This window comes from Aegilops tauschii, chromosome 7, assembly GCF_002575655.3.
Source record: "Aegilops tauschii subsp. strangulata cultivar AL8/78 chromosome 7, Aet v6.0, whole genome shotgun sequence".
NCBI classification, from domain to species: Eukaryota; Viridiplantae; Streptophyta; class Magnoliopsida; order Poales; family Poaceae; genus Aegilops; species Aegilops tauschii.
In genome coordinates, this window is record NC_053041.3 from 221,764,396 (window position 1) to 221,790,647 (window position 26,252).

The window sequence follows — 26,252 nt, forward strand, 5'->3', positions numbered from 1 at the left end:
TCTACTGTCCAGGTCCTGCCGCAGGTCATATGTATATCCCCGAGCTGTTTTATCTCTGCCTTTATGGTGAGGTAGTACGGGCTGGTGTTCGGCTTGAGTTGCCGCTTTGTCCCGGCCACGTGATGGTCGGTCAGCCGCATTGCGTGATGATGGTACGGGCTCTAGCGCCTCGTCATCGAACTGAGGTAGCAATTTGCGCTTTGGGTAGCTTGTGGTTGGGTGCTCGAGGTCGTATTCCTCGGCTGCCAGGACATTAGTCCATCTATCGTTGAGTAGATCTTGATCAACTTGAAGTTGCTGCTGCTTCTCTTTCAGGCTCCTTGCAGTGGCTATTAGACGGCTCTTAAAGCGCTCCTGCTCGATAGGTTCCTCAGGCACGATAAAATCCTCGTTGTCGAGGCTCACCTCATCCTCGGAGAGCGGAAGATATTTACTGTCCTCCGAGTCTTCGTTTACGGCCTATTTATCAGGGTTGACTCGCCCATCTTCCCATTCGTCCTGTCCGGACGTTGGCTCAACGGGGTCATCATTGTCTTCGGCATCGTCCAGAGTATTGTTTTCTCCTATGCCGGTATTGATGTCTTTTCCACGGCGTGATTTAGAGCGGCGCCACTGACGTCGGCGCTTCGGCTGTATATCAGGTGGTTTATCCTCGACTGGATCTTCCTTGTCATTGCCGCTGTTCTCTTTGGGTGTATCTACCATATACACGTCATACGAAGAAGTGGCCGTATAGCGTCGGTGAACGGCGGGTTTTGGGCCTGCTCTTCTCCGGCATCGCCGTCCATACTGTCGATGTATTCGGAGCCGTAATCGAGCATGTCGGTTAAGTCCTCGACAGTGGCTATAAAATGGGTGGTGGGTGGGACGTGAAATTCCCTGCTCTCAGCCCCTAGTCCGGGCTGGGCATAGTTCGGACGTTGCTCCTCCGTAATGACAAGGGATAGCATCAAGTCCAGAGCCTTGCTTAAAGGCGAGGTTTGTCCCGAGAGAAGTGAGCCCGTGGAGTACGGCGAGAGGGAGACTCCTCGGCCGAACTCGCACAATGCTGACTCTGAGGGTTCGGAGCCAGTGTCCGGGGAAGGGTTTGGCCTTACGGCAGTTGCCCGCGACACTTCTTCCCCCGGCTCTCCCATAATGGGCTTAGTGGCCGCAGATAGTCTGGCAAGCTCAGGCAGCCCGTTTTCGGACCTGGCGGTACGCTCCAGATCTAAGGCCAGAGCGGAGGTTGGGGGCACGAATCCTTGGAAGATCAAGTCTCCTCAGATATCAGCGACATAGTCTAGATTTCCAAAACCAATCTGGTGACCTGGGCGTAGTTGTCGATCTGCTCTAGATGGCCAAGCGAGTTGGCCCGCAGTGCGAAGCCGCCGAACACAAAGATCTGGCCGGGGAGAAAAACCTCCTCGAGGGCAGCATTGTTGTAGATGATTGATGGAGCCATCGAACCTCCTGGTGACGACGCAACAGAACTCTCAATGAAAGCACCAATGTCGGTGTCAAAACCGGCGGATCTCGGGCAGGGGGTCCCGAACTGTCCGTCTAAGGTCGATGGTAACACGAGATGGGGGACACGATGTTTACCCAGGTTCGGGCCCTCTCTATGGAGGTAATACCCTACTTATTGCATGATTGATCTTGATGAATATGAGTATTGCAAGAGTTGATCTACCACGAGATCGTAATGACTAAAACCCTAGAAGTCTAGCCTGTATGATTACGATTACCCCTACGGACTAAACCCTCCGGTTTATATAGACTCCGGAGGGGACTAGGGTTGTACAAAGTCGGTTACAGAGAAAGGAATCTTCATATCTGAACGCCAAGCTTGCCATCCACGCCAAGGAGAGTCCCATTCGGACACAGGTGAGAGTCTTTGGTCTTGTATCTTCATACCCATCAGTCCGGCCCATGTCCAACACGCCGGACGCCCGAGGACCCCTTAATCCAGGACTCCCTCAATGGGCATCTCTATAGCCCGTTGATACGCCTAGCTGATGTGAGACTATCTCCTTCTTTTTGTCTTCTCCACAACCACCTTCTATTCCACCTATAGTGCTATGTCCATGGCTCCCGCTCATGTATTTTGTGTGATTAAGATGGGCATAGACAGACTATATGATTTTGTAGGGATAAGCTTTCTTTGGCCATGTTATTTTGAGAAGACACAATTGCCTTGTTAGTATGCTTGAAGTATTATTGTTTTTATGTCAATATTAAACTTTTGTTTTGAATCATACGGATCTGAACATTCATGCCACAATAAAGAAATTACATGGATAAATATGTTAGGTAGCATTCCACATCAAAAAATATGTTTTTATCATTTACCTACTCGAGGACGAACAGGAATTAAGCTTGGGGATGCTTGATACATCTCCAACGTATCTATTATTTTTTATTGTTCCATGCTATTATATTATCTGTTTTGGATGTTTTATATGCATTAATATGATATTTTATATTATTTTTGGGACTAACCTATTAACCCAGAGCCCAGTGCCAGTTCCTGTTTTTTCCCTGTTTTTGAGTTTTGCAGAAAAGGAATACCAAATGGAGTCCAAATGGAATAAAACATTCGCGATGATTTTTCTTGGACCAGAAAACAACCAGGAGACTTGGAGATGAAGTCGGAGGAGCCACGAGGTGGCCACAAGGACGGAGGGTGCGCCCCTCGTGCACCTCCTGACCTAATTCTTGCGCCTATATATTCCCATATATCCCAAAACGAATAGAGGCATCCATGAAAACACTTTTCCACCGCCACAACCTTCTGTACCCGTGAGATCCCATCTAGGGGCCTTTTTCGGCATCCTGCCGGAGGGGGATTCGATCACAGAGGGCTTCTCATCAACTCTATTACCCTTCCGATGAAGCGTGAGTAGTTTACCATAGACCTACGGGTCCATAGCTAGTAGCTAGATGGCTTCTTCTCTCTCTTTGATTCTCAATACCATGTTCTCCTCGATGTTCTTCGAGATCTATTCGATGTATTACTCTTTTGAGATGTGTTTGCCGAGATCCGATGAATTGTGGATTTATGATCAACTTATCTATGAATATTATTTGAATCTCCTCTGAATTCTTTTATGCATGATTTGATATCTTTGTAATTCTCTTCGAACTATCGGTTTGGTTTCGCCAACTGGATTGGTTTTTCTTGCAATGGGAGAAGTGCTTAGCTTTGGGTTCAATATTGGGGTGTCCTTTCCCAGTGACAGTAGGGGCAGCAAGTGTATTGTATTGTTGCCATCGAGGATAAAAAGATGGGGTTTTCATCATATTGCTTGAGTTAATTCCTCTACATCATGTCATATTGCTTAATGCGTTACTCCGTTCTTTATGAACTTAATACTCTAGATGCATGCTGGATAGCGGTCGATGTGTGGAGTAATAGTAGTAGATGCAGAATTGTTTCGGTGTACTTGACACGGACGTGATGCCCATATTCATGATCATTTCCTTAGATATCGTCATAACTTTGTGCTTTTCTATCAATTGCTCGGCAGTAATTTGTTCACCCACCGTATTATTTTTTATCTTGAGGGAAGCCTCAAGTGAAACCTATGGCTCCCGGGTCTATTTTCCATCATATAAGTTTCCGATCTACAATATTAGTTCCTGATTTACTCTTTTTGCAATCTTTTACTTTCCGATCTATAAACCAAAAATACCAATAATATTTACTTTATCGTTTATCTATCTCTATCAGATCTCACTTTTGCAAGTAACCGTGAAGGGATTGACAACCCCTTTATCGCGTTGGGTGCAAGTTGTTTGATTGTTTGTGCAGGTATTTGGTGACTTGTGTGTTGTCTCCTACTGGATTGATACCTTGGTTCTCAAACTGAGGGAAATACTTATCTCTACTTTGCTGCATCACCCTTTTCTCTTCAAGGGAAAAATCAACGCAAGCTCAAGAAGTAGCAGAACACAATCATACGATCGCGAGGTAGATCATCTTGTACTCTGTACTCCATCATATCAATACAATCAAAGTAGGACGTAGGGTTTTACCTCTTTGAGAGGGCCCGAGCCTGGGTAAACATCGTCTCCCTTCATACCTTGTTATCATTGTGCCTACACCTACAACTCGGGACCCCCAACCCAAGATCTGCCGGTTTTAGCACCGACATTGGTGACCTATACAGGTCCCACTGTTCGGTCTCTCTAGAATAATGGAGGCTTCGATCAACGATCATAGCCAAAGCGGCGTATCTCCCACGCCGGACCTTCAAGTCATCAGATCAACCGAGAATAAAAAATGCATAGGATCACCCCTCCTCCGTCAAGAATTGAAGGGTGACGATATCGAATCTATAGCCGAGCCTCGCGCTCTATCCCCTAACTCCACCGGGGATCTCAACATGCAAATGAGCCACGATTCGGCACACCAATCGTTAGAGGCCGATGAGACTGGCCAATTAAAAGAAGCTTGGAGCTCGGTGATACGTCTCCAACGTATCTATAATTTTTTATTGTTACATGCTATTATATTATCATTCTTGGATGTTTTACAATCATTTTATAGCAACTTTATATCATTTTTTGGGACTAACCTATTGATATAGTGCCCAGTGCCAGTTGCAGATTTTGCTTGTTTTTTTACTTTGCAGAAAATCAATACCAAACGGAGTCCAAACGCAGTGAAACTTTTTGGAGATTTTTTCTAGATCAGAAGACACACGATGGGCCAAAGAAGTACCAGAGGGGGGCTCCGAGGGGAGCGCAACCCACCTGGGCGCGCCAGGAGGCCCAGGCGCGCCCTTGTGGGTTGTGCCCACCTCGGCCGCCTCCCGAACCACCTCTTTGCTCTATAAATACCCCGAAAATCCAAAAACCCTAGGGAAGTCGACGAAACACAATTCCAGCCGCCGCAAGTTCCAGAAACTCCAGATCCAATCTAGACACCATCACGGAGGGGTTCATCATCCTCATTGGTGCCTCTCCGATGATGCTTGAGTAGTCTATTGTAGACTTTTGGGTCCGTAGTTAGTAGCTAGATGGCTTTCTATCTCTCTCTTTTGATTCTCAATACAATGGTCTCTTGGAGATCTAATTGATGTAACTCTTTTTGTGGTGTGTTTGTTGGGATCCGATGAACTTTGAGTTTATGATCAGATCTATTTTATCCATGAAAGTTATTTGAGTTTTAATCTCTTATATGCATGATTACTTATAGCCTCGTATTTCTTCTTTGGATCTTTGCTTTAGTTAGGCTAACTAGATGGATTTTTCTTACCATGGGAAGAGGTGCTTTGTGATGGGTTCGATCTTACGGTGCTCAATCCCAGTGATAGAAGGGGACATGACACGTATGTATAGTTGCTATTAAGGATAACAAGATGGGGTCTATTCCTACATGAATAGATCTTGTCTACATCATGTCATCATTCTTATTGCATTACTCCATTTCTCCGTGAACTTAATACACTAGATGCATGCTGGATAGCGGTCGATGTGTGGAGTAATAGAAGTAGATGCAGGCAGGAGTCGGTCTACTAATCTTGGACGTGATGCCTATATAATGATCATTGCCTCGATATCGTCATAATTATTTGAAGTTCTATCAATTGCCTGACAGTAATTTGTTTACCCACCGTATGCTATTTTTCTCGAGAGAAGCCACTAGTGAAATCTACGGCCCGCGGGTCTATTCTTTATCATATTTGCCTTCAAGATCTATTTTTATTCGCTTTTATTTTCAGATTTATTATTCCAAAAACCCAAAAATACCTTGCTGCACTTTTCCTTTATTTATTTTATTTTGCTTTATTGCAAGATCTATTTATCCAATCTACTACAAAACAAATCTATCGTTTACCCGGGAGGGATTGACAACCCCTCTTACGCGTCGAGTTGCAAGTATTTGTTCTTTGTGTGCAGGTACCGTTTATATAGTGTTGCTTGGTTCTCCTACTGGTTCGATAACCTTGGTCTCATCACTGAGGAAATACCTACCGTAGCTGTGCTGCATCATCCCTTCCTCTTTGGGGAAATACCGACGCAGTTCAAGCCGCATCAAAAGGAATTTCTGGCGCCGTTGCCGGGGAGACATCATCAACATCTATCAGGTTCTTAATCACAAATCTCATCTCCTTGCAATTTACATTATTTTCCATTTGCCTCTCGTTTTCATCTCCCACACTTCACAAAAAATTGTTGTTTTATTCGCCCTCTTTTTCGTTCGCCCTTTTTCTCGTCGGATCTATTTTTGTGTGCAAGTTTGTTTGTCACTTTTTATTGTTATGGATAGTTCTTCCTCTATTGTGTGTACCCCTGAGAACGAGGTTCTTAACTTCAAACAAAGGGGAGGGGAGAATTTAAAAAATGCTTGGTATAGGATTTGCAATGCTCATAATAGATCTATTCGTAAGCAATCTACCGTTGTTCTTCTTCGTTGTTTTTATGTGGACATCACTACTTGGTATAGATTCGTCCTTGATACGATTACCGGTGGAAATTTCTTGATGTGTCCTTCTCTGGATGCTTTTAATGCTATGGGAAATCTAGTGGGTTCTCCACCACTTATGATTAATGAAACAACTTTAACTCTTGAGCATGTTATGGAAAGGCTACATGCTATTGAAAAGAAAATGCTCACTGAAGAAAATATTGAAAAATTAGACAAAAGGATGCATAATCTTGCTAATATGATTGGGTCAAAAGCGGGAGATGCTCTTAAAGTACTAAAAGAAAAAGAACCCGCATTCAACGAGAGAATAGAGGAGAGCCCCGCTAGAATTGATAAGTTGGAAGAAATTTTTAGTAATCTAAGCATGACTTTTTCTTTTGCTAAAACTATTGAAAAAACTCTAGTAAAAACTAGCAAGACTACTCAAGTCACTAAAAACAAGGGTGCAACCTCTAATGGTAACAAGAATGATCTTAAGATGATTAGTATTCATCCAGATTTTGTTGAAGTGATAAAAGACCCTATTTGCAAAAATGAATTCTTCAAACTAGTTCCTAGGAGTATTGTTATTGAAAATTTGTATGCTGAACCTTTGAAGAATTCTAAGTGTTTGATTGACGAGTTGGAAATTAAAGATGACAATACTTAGATCTATGCATTATGCCTAGCTAAGGGCATAAAACGATAGCGTTTGTTGGGAGTCAACCCAATGAATATAATTTATTTTTGCCTTTTTCTTTCCGTTCTTGAGTGTTTGCACAATTATGCTACAGTTATGATTGTGTTTTTATGTTTTAATTAGTGTTTGTGCAAAGCAAAGCCTTTGGGATCATGTTGGGTGATAGTTGATTTGATCTTGTTGAAAAAACAGAAACTTTGTGCGCCAGTCACAGAATTATTAAAAATCACAGAAGCGCGATAAAATCCTGATTTTTGTACAAAAGATTGATATACAAATTTCCGAGGTTGTCCTAATTTTTCAGAATTTTTGGAGTTACAGAAGTATTCAAAGTTTTCAGATTGCTGCAAACTATTCTGTTTTTGACAGATTCTGTTTTCTTTGCGTTGTGTGCTTATTTTGATGAATCTATGGTTTGTATTGGAGGGTATAAGCCATGGTAAAGTTGAAATGCAGTATATATAATGCAAAAATAAAATATGAATGGGTTTGCAACAGTACTTAGAGTAGTAATTTGCTTTGTTATACTAACAGATCTCACGAAGGTTTTGTTGAGTTTTGTGTGATTGAAGTTTTCATGTTTTGGGTGAGATCACGATGGATGAAGGAATAAGGAGTAAGAAGAGCCTAAGCTTGGGGATGCACCATGGCACCCCAAGTTATTATCCAAAGAGGAACAAGCAACTAAGCTTGGGGATGCCCCGAGTGGCATCCCCTCTTTCTTCTAACGACCATCGGTATTTTACTTGGAGCTATATTTTTATTCATCACATATCATGAGTTTCGCTTGGAGCGTCTTGTATTATATGAGTCTTTGCTTGTTTTGCTTTTTAGTTTGTGTCATCTATCCTTGCTGAACACACCTATTTGAGAGAGCCAAAATTATACTATGATTTGTTATAATTGCTCTATGTGCTTCACTTAAAAAAATTTGAGCTATGGAATTGCTCTAGTGCTTCACCTATATCTTTTTGAGCGCGGTGTGCTTTAATACTTTTGAAGAGATGCTCTCATGCTTCAGTTAGATTTATTTGAGAGTTAGTAATTTTTGAAGAAATTCTCTCATGCTTCACTTATATTATTTTGAGAGAAGAAAATTTTTATGCTCATGTTCTTCACTTAGATTTGTTTGAGCTTTCAAAAGCAACATATGAAACTAGTCCCAAAGTGATAGATATTCAAGATGGATATAATTAAAACTGAAAGTGCATCTAATCCCCGAATGGTTTTGGTAATTCATAACAACATATAGCTAATTGAACTAATATCCTTTCAAGTTAAATATTTCAGAAAGTTCAATGATTGGCATGGCATGTACTAGAGATGTGGGCCCCTCAAAATACTAAAGACAAAGATTGGCAAAAGCTAAAGACTCTTACATTTCTATTTTAGTGATCCAAGATCACATTGAGTCCATAGGAAAGCCAATTCTATTAAAAGGGGATGAGGTGTTGCTTAATGGTCTACTTGCTCAAAGTGCTTAGTGATATTGCTCCAAAACCCTCACCACTTTATCATTTCCACATTTGTCCAAAACTCAAAGTCAAACTTGGCCCCACCGATTTGATCTATCCGGCGCCACCGAGTTCAGTTGACATAGCCACTGCCAGAAACCCTAGACAATTCGGTCACACCGATACGGATCTCGGTCTCACCGAGATGACCTTGCAAACTCTCTGTTGCCGGTTGCAACTATTTCGGTCTCACCGAAATATGCAATTGGTCCCACCGAGTTTGCTTGACATCCTCTCTATTGCCTTAACCGAGTTGATGCAATCGGTGCCACCAAGTTCATGTTTGCCCTAAGCCCTAGCACATCGGTCCCACCGAGTTGATCTCGTTGGTCCCGCCGAGATTCCTAACGTTCACATTTTGAACTAAATCGTCTCACCGAGTTCTTCTGTTCGGTCTAACCGAGTTGGGTCAAATGTGTGTAACGGTTGGATTTTGTGTGGAGGCTATATATACCCCTCCACCCCTTCTCCATTTGAGAGAGCCATCAGAACGTGCCTACACTTCCACTACTCATTTTGTGAGAGAGAACCACCTAATCATGTGTTGAGACCAAGACATTCCAATCCTACCAGTAGAATCTTGATTTCTAGCCTTCCTCAAGTTGCTTTCCACTCAAATCATCTTTCCACCATAGCCAAATCTGTGAGAGAGAGTTGAGTGTTGGAGAGACTATAATTTGAAGCACAAGAGCAAGGATTTCATCATCAACACACCATCTATTACCTTTTGGAGAGTGGTGTCTCCTAGATTGGTTAGGTGTCGCTTGGGAGCCTCCGACAAGATTATGGAGTTGAACCAAGAAGTTTGTAAGGGCAAGGAGATCGCCTACTTCCTGAAGATCTACCCGAGTGAGGCAAGTCCTTCGTGGGCAATGGCCATGGTGGGATAGACAAGGTTTCTTCTTCGTGGACCCTTCGTGGGTGGAGCCCTCCGTGGACTCGCGCAACCATTACCCTTCGTGGGTTGAAATCCCTAGCAACATGGACGTACGATGGCACCACCTATCGGAACCACACCAAAAATCTCCGTGTCTACATTACGTTTGACTTCTCCAAACCCTTCCTTTACCTTCATATGCAATGATTTACTTTCCACTACTACACTCTTAGAATTGCATGTGTAGACTGATTGCTTGACTTAGTTGCTAAAATCTGCCAACAATTAAAATTGGGAAAATGTTATATTTTTTTCAGTCAAGTAGTCTAATCACCCCCCCCCCTCTAGACCTACTTTCGATCCAAAAATTGGTATCGGAGCTTTGGTCTCCATTTGCATTGATTTCCATAGATTTGGTGATCATAGCCTTGGTTTCACAACCTAGGGGAGTAGAGGGAAATTACCACCGTAGAGGTCCTTACTTTGATGGTACTAATTTTGCTAGTTGGAAGCATAAATTAAAATGCATATTATTGGTCATAACCCCGCCGTTTGGGCTATTGTGTGTATTGACTTGCAAGGTGAATACTTCGAGGATGGAAGAGAACCGGATCGTGAAGCATCCGCGGATGAACTGAAGATGTTGCAATACAATACTCAAGCTTGTCATATTCTATTCAATGGATTGTGCCCCGAAGAATTCAACAAAATCAGCCGCCTCGAGAATGCAAAGGAAATTTGGTATGCTTTGGTTGATATGCATGAAGGTACCGAGTCTGTCAAGGAATCCAAATTGGATGTGCTTCAAAGTCAACTTGACAAGTTCAAAATTAAGGATGGTGAAGGAGTCGCTGAGATGTACTCTAGGCTTGCTCTCATCACAAATGAGATTGCCGGCTTAGGAAGCGAAGAGATGACCGACAAATTCATCATCAAGAATATCCTAAGAGCCTTGGATGGAAAATATGATACCATGTGCACCTTGATCCAAATGATGCCCAATTACAAAGGTCTCAAGCCCACGGAAGTCATTGGTAGAATTGTTGCTCATGAGATGTCACTCAAGGATAAGGAAGAGCTCCACAACAAGTCCAGTGGTGCTTATAAAGCTTCATGTGATGCTCCTACAACATCAAGTGAGAAACAAGTCTTCAATGAAGAATTGAGCTTAATGGTGAAGAACTTCAACAAATTCTACAAGAATAGAAGCAAAGAGAGAAGTTCCAAGTCAAGGTCCTACAATGACAAAAGATCTTCTAGTCGTGATCGCAATTGCTACAAATTGTGGAAGACCCGGACACTACTCCAATGAGTGTACGGCTCCCTACAAGAGAAGAGAAGATTCACCTAAAAGGAGAAGTAAAAGAGATGAATCACCACCAAGAGAGAGAAGGAGTAGAGATGATTGGTATGAATGAACACCCTCTCGTAGAAGCAAGGATTCAGAAAGGAAGGGAAAGTCATCAAAGAGCTACACAAGATGAAGACATCAAGCTCACGTTGGTGAATGGGTATCCAGTTCCGACTCCAAAAACTACTCCGAGAGAATTTATCACTCCGACTCTGAATATACTCAAGATGAAGGTGTTGCCGGTCTTGCACTTGTGTCATCCAACTCCTACGACATATTTGACTCACCAAATGAAGGAATTCGAAGATGCTTCATGTCTAAAGGCCATAAGGTATCACACCCCAAGTATGTTGATTTCAATAGTGATGAAGATGATTTGCTAGGTGGCGATGATTTACTTGTTGACAACACTAGTGATGAAATTGCTATTAATCATGCTAATCAAGATGAAACGAATGACAATGATAAGAAGGAGATTGAGCTTCTAACTAAAGAACTAAACACTCTTAAGTTAGCTCATGAAACAACTCTAGAGGATCATCGAGAGCTTCTAAGAACTCATGAGAAGCTACGCTTCGAAAAGCTAAATTTAGATCAAGAGCATGCGTTCTTAAAAGCAATCAATGATGATCTTCGAAAGAAAAGTTCTTCTTACATTGCCAAGCATTTACTCTTGTCTACTTATATGCCACAAGTAAAATCTAGCAACAAGAGCAAGAAAGATTCTTCTTCTAGTAGTAGCAATAATCATGCTAAATCCAATATTGTTGCTTCTAGTAGTTCTCTTGATTCCACTAATGATTCTCTTAGTCAAGTTACACATGAATACAAAAATAGCTTATTGAAGGGAATTATAGATAAAGGTGTTTACAAGAGCCTTTCCGAAAGTAAGCAATTTGAGGAAATTGTATACAAGCAAGGAAGGCACCGGAAGAATCAAGGTGTTGGTGTGAACAAAAGTTCAATGCCAATGGAGTTGAGTGGGAAGAAGATCAATATCCCAAGATGAAGTTTGTTCCTTAACAAGAGAAGTATAACCCCACTTCTTTCAAAGGAACACAAGCTTAAGATGATCTTCCACCACAAGACCACAAGCTAAAAGGCAAGGACAAGCTTCAAGAGGAAATTGATTCATTTGAAGAAGCTCCTAAGGCCATGGTCAAGTGGGTTCCCAAGACTACATCAAGTTCTACTTCAATAATTGGCGTCAAGCTCCTTTCAGACGACCGGCGAGCTCGGTCATCCCTTCAGGAATGGTCTCGCTAGGCCATAAAGCCTTGAAGGCGCTCTTCATGGATATTCGGGACATCTCATGCAGCTCGACAATCTTATTTATGGCATACTTTGGGGAGGAGTCAACGGCTTCTTGGGGCCGATCTATCAAGGTAGCTGCAGGATGGATGTGTCAGTTTACAAACAGGTGTATGAACGACTTATAACAATCCGGATAAAGCATACTTACTAGATATAGATCCACTTATCTCCTTGCCCGCTCCTTGGATGCAGACAGTTGTGCTTCTAGCCTTTCAATCTCGAGCGTTTGTTGCTCATTCAAGGCTTTGAGTTGGTTGAATTCCTCATCTTTTCGCTTTAGCACGCGATGACCCGCTTGCTCCTATGATTAGGCATAACAAAGAGCCTTTCGGGCATCTTTTAGATCCTTTTCTAGCTGGCCAATGATCTCCGCTGCTAACGAGCGTATACCCCATTAAGATATAATTCATGGGATTCATAGTAAAAACGTGTATCCATTACACTTACCATGTGCCTCACGGGTAATTTTTTTGACATCTGCCAACTCTGACTGAGCGGCGTCAAGCTTCATCTTAGTCAGCTTCAGCTCTTTAAATAGCCGTTTATTTTCTTCCCGCCCAGTTTGTTTCAATAGACATGCATATTGTTCAAACATTATTGGATCCTTAAATTGGCCATCCCGTGTCCAACTTAAGGCTCGAGGGCTACTGGGCTTCACGCTTATCTCTGGCTATATTAATATAAGGATCCACTCGCCGGATGGCGCAGCCGACCAGTGTCTCGGGGGCTACTGGCATGCACAGTGTTTTTTCGCACCCATAAGTCCTTAGAAATACTAAAAATATTTCTATTTCTTTGAGATCAGATGACATGCTTTCACCTATAGGAATGCACATTTGTTCGTCCGGAGGGCTACCGGGATCATTAAGAGATTTACTGTTAAAGTAATTAAAAAAGGTTTTACCTGCAGGCTCATGGACAGTACGACCACCGCGTCTTCAAAAGCCACTCGAGCAGCACCAAGATAGGTGTCCACCGAGTTGAGGGTGTTAAATTCTTGGCTGGTGACGGCGGGATTCCTTAAAGAAGTTTTTCTCCACTGATGATTCATGGCATTGTCGATTTCGGAGTTGGTGGCAGAATAAGCTCCCGAAGTCTCCGACTGAGGCACTTAGGGAATAACCCCTGGAGTAGGCACTTGCATGGCATCTGTCCTCGGTGCAGAGGCGCCCCTAGCTCCTGCATCCTCAGATGGCAGCGTGTGGATGGGTCGTCTACATAGTGTTGAAACTTGACTGTTAAAAGCACACAACACGATGATTGTTTAAGTCACTGTTTCAAAAAAGCTTACCTATTTGGGGTAGGGGCAAAGCATGTTGCCTGTTCGGCAGCTTGTTGCTTAGTTGCGTTTTGGGTGCCGGTGCCCACCGTCCTGTTCCCTTGAGGGGTCAGATTGGTTTTTTGGCGTTTAGAATACCGGCCCTTGGGGAGAGAAGTCGGAGTGCTCGGGGCCATGCAGATAGTTGATCTCTTTCAAAGAGAGGCTGCAGGAGCGCTTACTGTAGAGGACGGCATGAGGTAGGTCGGGAAGAATAGCCACTTTAGAGCCATCAATGCTTTCTTGATATAAAAAATCCCATCCTCAAAGATGATGGAAAGCTCAGCATCTTCATGAAAACCAGGGTTGTCGTCGTGATCATATAACTCTGGCTCTGGAGCTGAGCAGTTTACTGTTTCAATCCAGCGTTTCCACCTTTGCTCGGATATGTTGAACATCTATTGAGAATATAAATACACTGGTTGAATAGACGAGGTATTCTAAAAGAGACTCACCGCTTCGACTGACCGATAATAAGAGAAGTCATCTATAAACTCTCATTGGGTGAAGTCCTCCTTCTCCCCCTTGTATTTGCCGGCTATAGTGGCTTCCATGGCCACTTGATCCTTAAAATCTATCCTCACAGACCGGGTGGCATCGTCTGTCCCATTGTACCTCCACAAGGGATGTATGCGTTGCTGAAGAGGTTGGACTCCTCATAGAATAGCTGTCGCCATCACATCGATGATGGTCAGCCTATTGTGTGCCAGGCATCTCACTTGGGCAGCTAGATGAGCCACCTCGGTGTCATCCTTTTGTGAGAAGCTCCTCGGGTGCCAGTTGTAGCACTTCATGGAGGCGTGGGGGAGAAGACTAGAAGCTTGGGACGGACAGGGTCGTAAAGCGGGACGTTGGCTATATAGAACCATTCGGTGGCCCACGTCTCGACACCCTCGCTAGGAGTGCCTGGAAAGTAGCTGGTCCCCGCAATGCGGCATACCTCAACTCTGCCAACTTCATGAATTTTTCCATCTTGGGAACAGGGCATCAAGCAGAAATATTTCCTCCATAGCCCGAGGTGCGCCTTGCATCCGAGGTATATTTCGTAGAGGGCGGCGAATCCCACAATATGCGGGATTGAGTTGGGAGTTAGATGGTGGAGTTGGATCCCATAGAACTCTAGCAGACCCCTGAGGCATGGATGGATAGGGAATCTAAGACCCCGTAGAAGGAAAGGGACGAAGCAAACTCATTCCTCCCTATGTGGAATGGGGTGATTATCCACGTGCGCTCGCCCATCTAGGGATATCAAGCCCGGGGAGTGGAAGTAAGATCTGCATCCGGTAGATAGCATTGGGTGGCAAGCCGGTCTAGTTGCAGACGGGTGACAAAACAACTTCCCCAGTCACCCTTGAGAGTCCCATGAGGACGCGTTGATGAACCTGGGGCGCTTGCCATCGCCAGAGCTCTTTAGCTAAGCTTTGAGGAAAAAGTTTCGTGTCGTGGTGAGATGTGGAAAAGTTGGGGTACAGTCTCTGTTGTGACCCTAGCTAATTAAATACCCGTTAAAACCAAGCTAGGGGAGGCGCTTCGACGTCCAGCCATCAATACGCTTGTTCCCCAATTGCACGAACATCAAGAAAAATCATAAAACTATAAGGAGGGTCACAAGTGGTGGGACCCATTGTGAATTCTCGATGAAAGTCTTCGGATTACACGAAGTGAAGGCCACTTGGCCCAATGTATGTTAGTGCTCGGACCCTTGTTGAGGAAGACGGAGATGTTTTGAAGACCTAACCGATAAAGGCGGAACTCGCCTGCCAAGCCGAAGATGTCAAGCTGAACATGATAGTCCCAGGCTGGAACTGCCATCCTCGGCTTCGAAGACCAGTTCAGGGGCTACTGATGGTGTCCTGGACTAAGGGGTACAAATGTATACGACCTACGGTCCATGGGCCGAGCTCACAACCCACCGATCATTACAAGGAAGAACTCTGGAAGCTCTGAACCTCGGTGTGATCAAGACAAACACCTCCGAAGACTTGACGTGTACTCCAAGGATAGCTCAATAAACGGCCTGATGGCAATCGACCACATGTGTAACCTAGGTACTCCCGATGCATATATAAGCCGCGAGTTTAATCTTTAGAGACACGATTACCAACCTTAGGGTTTAAAACACAATCATACGATCTCGAGGTAGATCATCTTGTACTCTATACTCCATCATATCAATACAATCAAAGCAGGACATAGAGTTTTACCTCTTCGAAAGGGCCCGAACTTAGGTAAACATCGTCTCCCTTTGTACCCTGTTATAATTGTTCCTAGACCTACAACTCGAAACCCCCTACCCAAGATCTACCAGTTTTAGCACCGACACCCCTTCCCCCGCAGCCACTGCCTCGTCGCCGCAGCAACCATCTTCCTCAGCGATGACCCTCCCCAACAACGCGTCGTCGCTCATCCTTTCTACCGCCACCCGAACCCTCTCCCCCTGTCGTGAGTTCTACATTTGCAGGTGAAGCGATTCAACGAGCGACATGACGTCCTTGTCGCGCTCATAGCGATCCACATCCTCAGAGCGGCACCAGGTGCAACGCTCGGCTTCCTTCTCCAAGACATAGGTTGCACCGCCAGAGGTGCTCGTGGACTCGAAGCGTGCCACCGCCTAGGTGGTGCACCGGTCCAATATGATGAAGGAGTCCGCCGCCCGCCATCGGCTCAACTCCAAGATAATGCAGAGACGCTCCTCCAATCGAAGCAAGACGCCCGTCGAGGGGGCAGCCGAGAAGTTCCACCATGAGTACAAATCCCCGGACGGATGCTGGGGGGAGGGGGCTGGGGCGACACCCTTGACTTGAGCGATGACGGTGACGACAACGCTAGCACCCGCGGCCTCGGAGGACATGCGTTTGAGATCACAGTCCAACTAGTTAGGTAGGTTTTAGGGTTAGTTTGTAGATTTCATCTAGTTTGCTTGTAATATCGCGTTAAGTTTCATCTTTGTAATTTTCAAAATATGGAGAAATTGGCGTCAGCATTAGGTGACCGAGGGTCCCAGGTGTCAGTGAAGAAAGGGACCGTTTGTTTACTTTTTTTTTCCCTTGGAGATGCTCCTAAAAACCATGGTATTAAACTTTGATGTGTTGGCTTCAATGGATACAACAATTTTATAAATCGGAGCATCTCTAATACCATTTGTTTTGTACTATCATCTCTAATCTCTATACTTAAAAACAATGTAAGGTTCCATGTTTCACTTTTCTTTCTACCATCACTTCGCCCAACCTTCCCGTATAATAGTCAATCACCTTAATTACTTACCTTCTGAATCAATTTTACTTTAATTTATTTACTAAACTTCTCATCAAACTATAAGCTAAATGACGGGCAGGATTTGATAAGAATTTATTTGCACAATCGCATTAATATGAGCAAGTAAATCACAAGCTAACATATCAAAATATTTATATCCGGCTGCAACACATAGACATTGTCCTAGTAGTATTTAAAAAGGAGGCCTCACCATCTTTTTTCTAAGCCAATCTAAGAAAAAAAATGTTTTCATAAACTAAAGTATTCAATGTACATGCATTAGAATACTGAGATTTAGATTAATACAGTTTTGAAAGACTATGCTGCCAAAGTAGACCTTCGGTGCACGCTGGTGCTGAGCTCCCGGGTGAGTCTGTGTACGTACATGTCTCGGGAGAATTTTCAAACAATTTATGGATGTAAATTATCCGATGATACGCAAGCTTGTAAACTTTCTTTTAACAGGCCGGCTCTGGTAGGGTAACGGCGATAGCGGCGTGTTGACGACTTGTTCTGGCGACAGTAGTGGTTGTTCCGTGGTCACGGAATCCCGATGTAATTTTTAGGGTCCTGATAACACCCACATGTGTGGTATATTAGACATCCGTACACACATCGTGTGTGGTGTGAGCAGGAGGCAGCCCACACGGGCTGTGTGTGGGCGAACGTTAGAATTGCCGGCACTAGTTCGTGCAACACGCCCAACAAGTACTACTCATTACCACCCCGTGCATGTGGCACGAAGCAAATATGCCCACACGTCCTTGCGCAGCTACGTTAGGTACCCGCGGTATGACGATTTAGTTGTCATCCGGGATGGCAGATGTAGTTATCCGGGATGGCAAATGTAGCTGTAAAAGCGTTAAGTATAGTTGCCATATCTAATTTATGGTAGTTGCCGTGTAATCAAACCATAGTTGCCGTGTGTGATTAACTACTTACCACATATGCTCAAACAATAGTTGCCATGTGTGTTTACCTAGTTGCCACGTGTGGTTCAACCATAGTTGTCATGTATAGTTAATCACAGTTGTCATGTGTGTTTATCTGGTTGTCGCATACGCGCAACTGCGGTTGCCGTCTTGCAACGAATAATAATTGCCATGTGTGTTTACCTAGTTGCCACGTACGCGCAACTGTAGTTGCCATCCAACAGCCTACGAGTGTCATGTGGACGAAAAGTAATTTGCCCACACGCGCGTAGACTAGATGGTGGCTGTGTGGGCAGAAACTAGTTCGCCCATACAGCGCAGCTGGCAAACCGCGTGCTGCGGGGCGCGTGGGCGAACTCTCCAACGCCCACACACACGATGATGCCATTCACATTTTAACAGATTTCTTTAGGATTCGTGCAAAACAGTCAACGTGGATCAAGGCGTGTGGGCGATGTGCAAACATGTCACACGTGTAGGCGTTATCATTTGAGAATTTTTATTATATTTGAGATACTTTGTACTTCCGGTGAACTTTTATAATGGATCTGATCATTTTCTTAAATAAAAAAAGAAACAATATGTTTATCGACAAATACAAACTAAACTATATACATTTACACACTATGTTTTAAACTTTTTCTTCCTTTAATTTTAAAACAATATGTGTGAGGAATGTTTTAGAAGAAATATTTAAATTTTAACATAAACACATACTCCATCCTTTTCAAAATATAGTGCGTCCTCGGTTCCCGCGCTTCAATTTTGACCATAAATTTAACCAACGAGACCGACTGCGGCGGGAGCAAAATTTATACCAATGAATTCGTATTCAAAATAACTTTTCAATTATATATTTTTTGCTCCCGTCGTAGTTGGTCTCGTTGATTAAATTGATAGTCAAAGTTGAACCTCAGAAAACGCGGGCGCACTATATTTTGAAACAGAGGAAGTATCAGCTCAATAGGACATCAAATACAAATAGATATTGGGTAATTGAACCCACATATATGAAAACTACCCTAAGCAAACGAGAGAGCATGTCTACGATTATGTGCCTCCAAATTCTTGCCAAAGCCGCAGCTGAACTTGTCTGCGTTGCACCACTGTGGCTTACACTAATAATGGACAACATCGATAAATTCAACTACTCAAGTACCAGCAAAAACCTAGAGAAACAAATCTCGTTGCTAAATAAGTTAGCAATTACAGTAGGATCATCGAAACAATTTAGTGTTGGTTCTTTTCCGGACTAGATGCTTGTGGACAATCGTTTGGGAACTTTTGGGGCCTCCTTCATTTGTGGGGTGGAACATTAAAAAAAAGAATGATTGCGATGAGATACCCTCTTGAATCCTACACGGTTGAATTTGTATCGAAGTTTGTCTGGTTGCACCATCAGACAATCCTAAAGGTTTCGATCTTTTTGCCTTAAAAATCCTAAAGGTTTCAATCCAGTAAATTTTCTATAAAAATTCGAGTAAAAAAAGAACCAATAAATATTCGATCTAGAGTGCTCAAAATTATTCATATAAAATTTCGATTTTAAGAAAATTGCGATTTAGTGTCTCAAAAGTTGGGTGCCTTATGAGGAAACACTCAAATACTTCATAGACATTCACTCACCAATGTTATGCAGGGCAAAACATCAGATTCTTTTAGAGGCCCGGAAGATTATTTTCGGCATGTGTGAGTGGAAGGGGCATTCTTGGCTTTTACCTTTTTGTGCTTTTGAGTTTGACAAGATGGCACCTCACTTATTTTAACCTCGCTCAAGCTTGTGGTCCATTTGCTGCCTCGGTGGATTCGGGATTCCTATTGGCGGGGAATCTTTTGGACCGAACTTCTAGTTTCTGTTTGTGTTCTTACCGGAAATACAGTTACTGTAAAAAAAATACTGTTGGGTTTTGGGTCTTGGGCTTTTATTATTTTACTTGTTTCTTTTCCTTCCTGTAGTACTCGATCCTCTGTTTGCCAGAAGCCTCCTGCAAAAACCAAGAACCGAAAGCAAGAGCTACTAGAGAAAGAGGATAGAATATACTATCATCTTAGGCAATGTTAGAGTTCCGAAGCAACCCTTTTTTCAAGGCCCAAGAAGAAGTGAAAGACCAAGTGTCTCTGAACCATGCTTGATTTGGGGGGTCAGTATCAGATCCTTGCGGCAGTATGAAAGAAGAGTGGATTCCATTTATTTATTTTGTTTCAAAATTAACGTTTGTCACAAATATTACCCCATTTACTAAAAAATCTCAATTTATACTCAATTTAGGCAAATATGTGCCACTTTTTTACCACATTTTAGTTTTTCTCCATTTTTAGTATTGTATACTATGTCATGAACCAAATGGATGAATATATATATATGTATACCGAACCGAATTGACCTGGTCGAGCAAATCGTACTACGGTGGGGGCGCGCGAGCTGGTCCAACCCAACCGAGCCGCAACGGACCCACGGGCGTGACGCACTCGAGCTAGTCCAACCCAACCCAGCCACGCTCTCTTTTTCTTCACTGTCACTCCAAGCTGCCATGGCAGAAACATGAGGCCATTGACATATAATTGCTGCCATGGCAGAAATAAGGCACAAGATTTCTTGAGCCTTGGGGGTCGTATTTGCTATCATAGAAGCATTTGCTGTTTATTTTTGCTGCCGTTCAAGAATTTTCATGTTTTGAAACCTCCAATAAGTAGTAAGGTTAAACATGTTTAGTAGGCCACTTTCAACATGCATCTAAAAAACTTAAGTAGGGAAAATTCATTTTGGCTCTCGGGTCCATACGCACCTGAAATCTGGATCACTTCCTCTTCTCGTGATGTGTATTCTTTCATATATTCTGGAATGTATTCACGGCCATCCCCCCCTTTCGGAACAGTTCTGCGTATAAGTTTTTCTGTTTTTTCAGTAATATTTTGTGCGGCAAGTAAATCAATTAGGTCAGCAACAAAAGAGATACATGCAGTTAGAAAAGAGATTCTTTTGTTTTCTTTCTACAAGGAGAGATACATGCAATCGGGAGAGAGATTTTTTTTTGAAGGGCTATAAATGGAGTTACGAGGAAGAAATAGACCATACATTGTGGAATTTTATTTATCAGAAAACAAATACACCTAATATACAGGAACGGGGAAGTATATCCTTATTCTTTCGGTCCGCATGCAACACTAGCCTACTCCTTTGCATTAGCTTTGGCCCGCATGCAAGGCATACATAGGAGGATAAGCAAATAAGAGCATGACTAATAGTACAGTTGTGACGCCCCCAATTCAATTGTACACTAATCATGCACGCAAACGTGTACGATCAAGATCAGGGACTCACGGGAAGATATCACAACACAACTCTAAAACATAAATAAGTCATACAAGCATCATAATACAAGCCAGGGGCCTCGAGGGCTCGAATACAAGTGCTCGATCATAGACGAGTCAGCGGAAGCAACAATATCTGAGTACAGACATAAGTTAAACAAGTTTGCCTTAAGAAGGCTAGCACAAACTGGGATACATATCGAAAGAGGCGCAGGCCTCCTGCCTGGGATCCTCCTAACTACTCCTGGTCGTCGTCAGCGGACTGCACGTAGTAGTAGGCACCTCCGGTGTAGTAGGAGTCGTCGTCGACGGTGGCGCCTGGCTCCCGGGCTCCGGCATCTGGTTGCGACAACCAGGTAGAAGGGAAAGGGGGAAAAGAGGGAGAAAAGCAACCGTGAGTACTCATCCAAAGTACTCGCAAGCAAGGAGCTACACTACATATGCATGGGTATATGTGTAAAGGGCCATATCGGTGGACTGAACTGCAGAATGCCAGAATAAGAGGGGGATAGCTAATCCTGTCGAAGACTACGCTCCAGGCCACCTCCATCTTGCAGCATGTAGAAGAGAGTAGATGGTAAGTTCACCAAGTAGCATTGCATAGCATAATCCTACCCGGCGATCCCCTCCTCGTCGCCCTGTTAGAGAGCGATCACCGGGTTGTATCTGGCACTTGGAAGGGTGTGTTTTATTAAGTATCCGGTTATAGTTGTCATAAGGTCAAGGTACAACTCCAGGTCGTCCTTTTACCGAGGGACACGGCTATTCTAATAGATAAACTTCCCTGCAAGGGTGCACCACATAACCCAACACGCTCGATCCCATTTGGCCGGACACACTTTCCTGGGTCATGCCCGGCCTCGGAAGATCAACACGTCGCAGCCCCACCTAGGCACAAAAGAGAGGTCAGCACGCCGGTCTAAATCCTATGGCGCAGGGGTCTGGGCCCATCGCCCATTGTACACCTGCACGTTGCGAACGCGGCCGGAAGCAGACCTAGCCTAGCAGGCGTTCCAGTCCAATCCGGCGCGCGCCGCTCAGTCGCTAACGTCACGAAGGCTTCGGCTGATACCACGACGTCGAGTGCCCATAACTGTTCCCGCGTAGTTGGTTAGTGCGTATAGACCAAATGGCCAGACTCAGATCAAATACCAAGATCTCGTTAAGCGTGTTAAGTATCCGCGAACGCCGACCAGGGCCAGGCCCACCTCTCTCCTAGGTGGTCTTAACTTGCCCTGTCGCTCCGCCACAAAGTAACAGTTAGGGGCCGTCGGAAACCCAGGCCCACCTCTACCGGGATGGAGACACCTGCCCCTTCAGCCCCCATCTCCGAACAGTATCATAAGTAATGTAACAGTATAAAGTATGTAGCATATGCCCGTGATCACGGCCCAGTAGTATAGCATGGCAGACGGACAAGAGTGTAGGGCCACTGATGGAACACTAGCATCCTATACTAAGCAGTAGGATAGCAGGTAAGGGTAACAACTGTAGCAACAATGACAGGCTATGCATCAGAATAGGATTAACCGAAAGCAGTAACATGCTACACTACTCTAATGCAAGCAGTATGGAGAAGGAATAGGCGATATCTGGTGATCAAGGGGGGGGGGCTTGCCTGGTTGCTCTGGCAAGAGAAGGGTTCGTCGTCGATGTAGTCGATCAGAGGGGTACCGGTAGCGGTCTCGGGGTCTACCGGAAAGAAGTAACGAAGGGGGAACATAATAAATAACAGAGCAATCAAAGCATCACCAAGCATAACATGGCAATACGCGGTACTAGGGCGACCCAACGCAGTAGGAGGTGATACCGACGAAGGGGGGAAACATCAGGGAAAGTATCCTCGGTGTTTCACGTTTTCGGACAAATGAAACAGAGGGGGAAAGTTGCGTGTTTGCTATGCTAGGGATGTGTGGCGGACGAACGGGTTGCGTATCCGGATTCGTCTCGTCGTTCTGAGCAACTTTCATGTACAAAGTTTTTCCATCCGAGCTACGGTTTATTTTATATTAATTTTAAAAGATTTAAATCATTTTTAGGATTTATTTAATTATTTTAAATCAACATTATCCAGAATAGTGTTTGCTGACGTCATCATGACGTCAGCAGTCAACTGTGACCATTGACCGGTCAAACCAACAGGTGGGCCCGTTCGTCATTGTCTTAGACTAACTAAGTAGGTTTAATTAGTTTAATTAATTCATTATGTTAATTTAACAGATTTAATTAAGTTAATTAATTATCTAATTAATTAATTAATATTTTTCTAATTAATGTTCTAGTTCTTTTTTATTAAACGTTCTGGGGGCGGCCCCACATGTCAAAGGCACAGAGGCCTTAGCGGGCACAGGGCGGTGCGGGTGCGGGCGTGAGCGTTGGCCCGACTGGGCACTGGGCGAGGCCAGCCGCGGGTGGGGCTCGGCGTTCGGCGCCGGCGAGGCACGGCCGACCGGAGTGGCGCAGGGCGGCGGAGTGGTGCAGCAGCGGTTGCGGCGGCGGGAGCGGGCACACGCGGCTGGGCGCAGGTGGGTGCGGCCAGGGCGCAGAGGGAGTGGAGCAGGCGCAGGGGAGCAGAACTTAGGGCGCGGCCACGGGAGGTCGCGGGCGCGACGAGCGCGTCCCCGGAACGAGGCAGGGCGTGGCCATGGCGCGCACGGGCCGCGGGGACACGCGGGCAGGGGCGGAACACAGAGGCGCGGGACGAACTACAGGGGAGGCGGCGACTAGGCTAGGGCATTGCGGCGAGCGCGCTCGAGCTCGAATCCGAGCTCGATAAATTGCGGGGAAGTGGCGGTGCTCACTGTGGTTGCGTAGGGATGCTTGAGGGAGCCGGAGATGGTCTGGACGGCGTGGATCGAGGCGAGGCATGTGGCGGCCGTCATCGAAGAAGATCGTCGAGGGCGCCGTCGTTGGGGCGTCCTAGCTCGCGTGCGCCAGTGTAGATGACGAAGGCGACGAGGCAGACCTCACAGACGCGATGGGTTGTTGATTCAGTGGCGGCGGTTTACGACGGTTCCTCGGGCGCATGTGCGCCGGTGAGGTGGTGCTCCTGCGCGGCAAGGGATCGGGCGCGGGGTGCCTGGTGCGACGCTGGAGAATGAGAGGGAGTGGGGTCTCAGTCGGGAGGAGTGGGGGTCGTGCGGGAGGAGTGGTGGGATCGTGCGGGGCGACGGGGATGGACGCCGTTTAGATCCAGGGCGAGGGGGAGTGAGAGGGGATCGGGGAGGGGAGAGGCTAGGGTTCAGGAGTCGGCAGGCCATATAGGCCAGGGGTGCGGTTGGGCCGGTGGGCCGGCCGGCTGGGTCGTGGCCCAGTTGGCCGGGGGGTTCTGTTTTTTTATTTCTCTTTTGTTTAAGTTTTTGGTTTTTATCTATTTCCCTTTGTTTTATTTATTTATTTTAGTTTGAATAAAATACATAATTGGTTCCTAAATTAGTCTAACAATTATACTACTCCCACATGACTTTGGACATCCAAAGAAAATAGTCTAATATTTTACAAAATACAAAAGGCATTTAATTAATTTATTTTGTTGCTGTTTTATTCATTTTTGAGTATTTACACATTTTATACAAGTGTGATTTCTCCACCATTATTACTTAGGATTTATTTGTCCCATTTTGAACATTTTAGTTTTAATGTTTGAAAACTTTTATTGTTTGCCCTGATTTTGAATTTTGAATTCGAACCGGTTTCAAACTAACGCGAGATTAACAACAGTAACGGCGGTGACAAGGCATCATTACTAGAGGGTTACTGTAGCTTGATTATCCGGGCGTCACAATTCTCCTCCACTACAAGAAATCTCGTCCCGAGATTTAAGAGGTGGAATAAGGGGGAGAGGTCTGGTTACGAAAGGCTAACGAATCTTCTTGACCTTGGATGCTCTTCTCGAAGAAGTTGATCCATTACATTGTTTTCTTCATTTCTCTGCTTCAAGTCATCATGATGAAGTCGTCATCCTTTCTTCAGGAACTCCATCGTACTTACAGAAGAATAAAGGGTGGGTATTCGGGAGAACGGACCTCTGCAAGGTCGACTATCTGGTCGTTAACATCGAGGAAGGTGGCGGAAAGTAACTCTCGAACTGAAACTTAAGAAAATTTCAAGAGCAAAGTAAGAAGGTACCATGAAAAGTGTCCAATGGGCAGGCAATCATTGGATGGCCTAATCAGAAGGTGAAGGGGGTTCAGAACAACGAGAATAAGCATTGCGTCTGATACCAGAGTAGATCACTTGGCAGGTGGCCCGTGAATTACATAAGTCAAGCGCGAGGAATAACTTTGACATCAGGGGGTACAGGAGAGTCAGGTTTCGATCCTGTGGAACTGTGGGTTATGGGCCCACCATGTGGGTTAAAAGTAGGAAGGGCGACGTCTTGCACGATCATGTAAGCAAGGTATGTCAGAGATAGCCTATCAGTTATGTCGGCAACAACATCAGTACCAAGGGCGAGGGACGAAGAGAACCATCTTCCTGCTCGTTGAACGAGGCGGACCAATAGGCAAAGTTCTCGTCCATCGGTGGTTACCGGAATGTCATCAATCAAAAGTAACAAGGTCTTTCTGACTGAATTGTACACTGAGGTGTTTACAATAGCAGGAGAATATTACTGCTTAGGTCATACAGATCACAAGAAAGGCTAAACCAAACAATGGAAAGGAAAATATGATTATCAGGTTTAAGCAGAACAATGGAAAGGAAAATGTGTTTAAACACATTTTCAAGGGTATATCCTTCCCAAGGACAAGCAGAGCATGATATCCATGACAGGATATAATGTAGAAAACTCTTTAGGTAAGGGGAGAGAAATTTCATGACATTACCCATACAGCGGTGTTTGGATAATTGAGAAAGAAAACATTTAGCGTTGGGCTTCAAATGTTCTTGTCGAAAATTGGAGTACCACAGACATGCTTCGGGATAGCATTGACATGGTCTTCAAGCAAGGGTCGGACTTTGGATACTCAATGGATGCATCAGGAATAACTTGTAGAATAAGTCTTACAATTTCCTCATGGAAGAATGGATAACCTTGCTGAAAGGAAGAACTATAACAATAGGTCCTCCGGTCAAGTGTGCTAGGCATGACATCACCTTACCGGGTCATATAAAGACCAATGTTATAACTCTTGAAAATATGCTCCAACCATCATAGCTGACCGAGATTCAGATCTGATCGGTGTTAGGAAACCTCAGACTCAGGATGCCTGAGAAGAAAAGGTGCCAGACAAATTGACGGGATGACACTGTAAGATTCTCAGGAAATGAACTATGAAGTG